Source organism: Pelmatolapia mariae, linkage group LG12 (genome assembly GCF_036321145.2).
Source record: "Pelmatolapia mariae isolate MD_Pm_ZW linkage group LG12, Pm_UMD_F_2, whole genome shotgun sequence".
Taxonomy (NCBI): Eukaryota; Metazoa; Chordata; class Actinopteri; order Cichliformes; family Cichlidae; genus Pelmatolapia; species Pelmatolapia mariae.
Window position 1 is genome coordinate 21,532,558 of NC_086237.1, and position 6,000 is coordinate 21,538,557.

A 6,000-nucleotide genomic window follows, 5' to 3' on the forward strand; every position below is an offset into this window, starting at 1 on the left:
TTCCAATTCGAAGTACGCATCACGCCGAGAACGCGAAAAAGTCCCGGATGTGTTCAAAACTCAACAGCGGACTCCCGGCACATCGTCCCCCCCCGCTCGCGGTCCTCTCACTACTCAGGTTAAAGAAACCCCAGCAGCTGTCTATAGTATTGACTGTCCACTAAAATAAAAATAAAAGCGTTCTAACATCTCACCTGCTTGTTTTTATTAAGGTATGTACACGTATGTACATGTACACTATTTTTATTAATAGAGGTTTCACTACTGAGGTTAAAAATGATATATAAGTCACTTAGATCACTTCTAAATGTTAATGTTTGGTTTATTTCAGTGTTTTATTTGTTCCTGAGTAAACCGGTTTGGCTGTGATTAAAGTTAAGCTTCATAACATGTTACTCACAGTTAAATTAAGAGGGGACGGCAGTAAAAACTCCGGACCTGTGACATCATCACGTACGCTGGTGCTCCGACTGTACAAATCACGAGTCCGTGCTCGCGTACTTGAGAATTGAGAAACGGCCCACGAGTCCGTGCTCGCGTTCTCGGCGGGTACGTACTCCCGTGCGGGAGTCCGCTGTTGAGTTTTGGACGAAATGCATTCTGGGATATATAGCTGTCCCAAGTCTGCACCGATGCATGCTCGATAAAATGGGCGGATCGAGAACACATCCGGGACTTTTTCGCGTTCTCGGCGTGATGCGTACTTCGAATTGGAACAGTACTTGGTCTCCGACTGATGACGTATCACGAGTACACGAGAACGCAAGTACGCACAAGTACGCATATTGATAAACGCCCTATCTGTCACCATCAAAACACTCCACAGATCCTGCGAATGATTCACTTCCTTATAAACCATTGGCCGTTTATCAATGCCCAAGTACGCGAGTACGTACTCGCGTGCTCGGTGAGTACGTACTCGCCGAGAACGCACGGGAGTACGTACCCGCCGAGAACGCGAGCACGGACTCGTGATTTGTACAGTCGGAACACCAGCGTGCGTGATGATGTCACAGGTCCGGAGTTTTTACTGCCGTCCCCTCTTAATTTAACTGTGAGTAACATGTTATGAAGCTTAACTTTAATCACAGCCAAACCGGTTTACTCAGGAACAAATAAAACACTGAAATAAACCAAACATTAACATTTAGAAGTGATCTAAGTGACTTATATATCACTTATAACCTCAGTAGTGAAACCTCTATTAATAAAAATAGTGTACATGTACATACGTGTACATACCTTAATAAAAACAAGCAGGTGAGATGTTAGAACGCTTTTATTTCTATTCTAGTGGACACTCAATACTATAGACAGCTGCTGGGGTTTCTTTAACCTGAATAGAGAGAAGTCCGCGAGCGGGGGGGGGACGATGTGCCGGGAGTCCGCTGTTGAGTTTTGGACGAAATGCATTCTGGGATATATAGCTGTCCCAAGTCTACACCGATGCATGCTCGATAAAATGGGCGGATCGAGAACACATCCGGGACTTTTTCGCGTTCTCGGTGTGATGCGTACTTCGAATTGGAACAGTACTTGGTCTCCGACTGATGACGTATCACGAGTACACGAGAACGCAAGTACGCACAAGTACGCATATTGAGAAACGCCTGTCACTACCCGATCCGTACCGGAAACCCGATCGGTACCCCGCATGCGCGAAAGGTATCTACTTCCGGTCAAAGCGTTTTACGATAGTTAGGGTCAGAGTGAGGGGGCGTGCCAAGATGGCGGAGTGAGTAGACGCTCTCTACCGAGTTCTGCACAGAAAGTTCGTGAACAACAGTAAAACCTCAACTTTATGCTGCCAACACTAACAATTAACTAAACAAGAGAAGATACAGCAATCATAGGACAAGAAGCAGCAGAATGCCGAATCAGAAAGGAGCGAAAAGGGGACTGGAAAGTTCCAAGTCTAAGCTAGCCCCTGAGAATGCTAACGAGGAGAGGGCTACACCCAGCAACGTGCTAATGGATAGCTTCCATAACTACGCAGCTACTGCGGTGGCACTCACGTTAGCCGAAGAAGAAATGGATGAGTTCCCACCTCTCCCTGTTACACCTCTTAAATCGCCAGCTCCGAAGAAGGTGATGTATGAACGCAGCAGCTCTGACCCAGATGATGTAAATCAGATAATTTCTCGTCTGTCGGCATTAATAAACACCAGGTCTGATAACATTGAGAGCATGGTGAGAGAGAACTCGAACATGGTGAAAGAGAATACGCTCCAGATTGAGGGTCTCAAAAAGACGATTGATTTTGTGTGCGCAGAAATGAAAGATATGAAGGGAAAAGTTTGCGACCTGGAAAAAAAAGTAACTAAAGAGGAAGGTAGAGTGGACAACTGCCAACAGAGAATATCTGAGTTGGAAAGATATTCCAGGAGGTGGAATCTCAGACTACATGGAGTCAAGGAGGCTGAGAAAGAAGACGTAAGGGGAAAGGTGATTGAGATATGCCAGTCTGTTCTGCCGGAGCAAAATCATAGGCTGCCTGACGTCATCGACACCGTACACCGACTCGGAGCCAAGCGACAAGGTAGCACCAGACCTAGAGGCATCATCGTGCTGTTCACCTCCCGAATCTACAGAGATGCTGTATGGAAAACCGCCAAAACATCCTCCTACCTGCAGGACAATCATTTGAGGTTCGCTGAAGATCTGTCCAGGGAGGACAGAGAACGTCGTGACAAACTGTGGCCGATGATTGACAAAGCCCGTAAGGAGGGTAAACCGGCTTATTTCGTGGGAGGCCGAGGATTCATCAGTGGATCAGAAGTTTTCCCTCCTTCATAGAGATTCAGTCTCCGACATGACATTTCTGTAAGCTTGTTTACATGTTGAACTTTATATTTTCACCCTCAGGTTAAAGTTTTATTTTGTGTTGAAGAGTGTGTTTATCTATAAAAAGCTATATTTAAAACATAGCAGGAAGTTAAATATTATATTTTTATAAGCTTAGTTACTCAGGGTTTTTACTGTTCTATTACCTAAATTGTGCAGCACCCGGTCCCCTTATTCTGTAGATCTATTCTTAGCTGTAGAAGTTTAGAACTTACTTTTTCTCTTTCTTTTTTCTAATAACTTTGTCTTTTTCATTTGTTTCTCTTAATACCAGGGGGTTAAGACAAACATGTAAACGCAAAGCTTTGTTTTTGTTTGCCAAACAATTTAAAACAGATTTTTGCTTTTTCCAAGAGAGTCATTCCACACCTGCTGATACTAATTTTTGGAAATCACAATGGGGTAATGAAGTCTGGTTGTCCCATGGCTCTGAGCGTTCTGCAGGAGTTGCCACGCTTAAAAATTCTTTTTCTGGGGATGTGTTACATTCTGACTGTGACAGCTTAGGACACTACCTCTGCTCAATAATCAGACACAATAACAGTACTCTCATTGCAGTAAATATATATGGTTACAATAATAATAATGAAAATGATAAATTACTTGACTCCTTAGAAGAAAGAATTACTTTCTGGCTCTCCAAATACCCAAATTCAGTCCTCTTAATTGGTGGAGACTTTAACGTCGCTTTAGACAATACGGTTGACAGGTGGCCTCCAGGGCAGCAGTCTACATACAGTGCAAACTTAAAAAATTTTATGGGAAAATTTAATGTTGTGGATATTTGGAGAGAGAAATTTCCAGATGATAGACTCTTTACTTGGAGCAATAAGACAGGATCCAGGCAATCACGTATTGACTTTTGGCTTGTTTCTGACTGCATTGATAAAGAGAATATTACCGTTAATATACTTGCCACCCCCCTCACTGATCATAGAGCAATTCACATTGACGTCCAAATGTTTACACAGGACAATATACCTCATAAATTCTGTTATTGGAAGTTAAATAATTCTTTACTAAAACTTAAAGTGGTTAACATGCAGATTAATAAATTAATTGGTTATTATTGGAATAAAGCTAACAGAGAGAAGTCCTTTTGTACCAATTGGGAACTTTTTAAATTTGAAGCATGCAAATTCTTGAGAAGATATGGGAGTCAAATTACTAAATTAAGGAAAGCTGAAGAACAAGAGGTGATAAGCAAAATTGCCTCTTATTACCAGAAGTCCCCAGAAGAAATCTCAGAGGAAGATAAATTAAGTTTACTAGAACTTCAAAATAAACTGGACGGTTTATATCGACGCAAGGCTGAAGGTGCTTTTATAAGATCCAGGAAGAGGTGGCTGGAGGAGGGCGAACAAAATTCTGCTTATTTTTTCAGGCTTGAAAAATACAGATCAAAAATGAACTCTATTCATCAACTAAATATTAATGGCATTGTCTCTGACAATCCTAGAGAAATTTCGCATTTCTGTGCCGAATTCTATGCTAAACTATACAATTCACAATATAATGATGTTATCTCAACGCAATTTTTCAATAATGTTAAAAACCTTAAATCTATTGTTGTGGAAGATAGAAGTTATTGTGACAGCCCTCTGACTGTGGAGGAAGTTTGTACTTCCATTTCTGCACTTAAGGCCAATAAATCTCCCGGCACAGATGGTTTGACTGCAGAGTTTTATAAATCATTTTCTGATCTCCTGGCTCCGTTTTTACTGCAGGTTTTTACAGAAAGTATAGACAATAACACCCTCCCTCCTACTCTTACTCAAGGTCTCATAACCCTTATTCCAAAACCAAACAAAGACTTACTTTTTATTGATAATTGGAGACCCATCTGTCTGCTCAATAATGACTATAAGATTATGGCTTTAATACTTGCTAACAGAATTAAAGAGGTCTTGGACACAATTATCGATGAGACACAATCAGGCTTTATGAGAAACAGACACATTTCTAATAACATTAGACTGGTTTTGGATTTACTTGATTACTCTGATTTGGTACCTGACAATAGCTTCATTCTCTTCCTGGATTTTTATAAGGCTTTTGATACAATTGAACATCAATTTATTTTCCGCTCTTTGGAAAAATTTGGCTTTGGAGAATTTTTCTGTAAAGCTATCAAAACCTTATACACAAATGGCAATAGTTCTATTAAAATGATTAATGGCTCCACCCCGAGATTTGACTTGAAACGTGGTATTCGCCAAGGATGTCCTATTTCACCATATTTATTTTTACTCTGTACACAAATTCTTGCAACTAATATTTCAAACAGTGTTGTACAAGGAATCACCATAGCTGATAAGGAGCTCATCATCAGCCAGTTAGCCGATGATACCACACTCTTCTTGAAGAATGCAAACCAAATCCCTCTAGCCCTTAGTGTGATTAGTGATTTCTCTGAGGCCTCTGGTTTATGCCTAAATCTAAAAAAAGTGTGATTTACTACCAATTAAAGACTGCCCTGCAAATACTATCTGTAATATTTCTGTTAAACAGGAAGTCACATACTTGGGACTGTTAATATCCAAAGATCAAAAATCAAGATGCTCTTCAAACTTCACTCCAATTATACAGAAAACCCTAAAGAAGTTCAACCAGTGGCTGCAAAGGGACTTGTCGTTGAAAGGTAGAGTGTTGATTACTAAAGCTGAAGGGATATCCCGTTTAACATATGCTGCTCTGTCTTTACATCTGGATAAGAAAATTAGTAAAGACATTGACCGTATGCTCTTTAATTTTATATGGAAGAACCGTACGCATTATATTAGAAAAACTGTTGTGATGAATAAGTACGAATCAGGTGGGCTTAACGTCTTAGACTTTTCTACTTTGAATAACACTTTCAAAATTAATTGGGCTAAACATTTTCTTAAAAATCCTACCTCTATCTGGAACTTTATACCATATCATGTTTTCTCTCGTTTTGGTGGCTTTAATTTTATTTTAAATTGTAATTACAGTGTTGAGAAACTCCCTGTAAAACTTTCATCCTTCCATAAGCAAGTCCTCTTAGCGTGGACCCTCATTTATAAACACAACTTTTCACCTCACAAATACCTTATCTGGAACAACAGAGACATTTTATTTAAAAATAAATCACTTTTCCTGGAAACCTGGGTCCAAAATGGGATCCTATTGGTG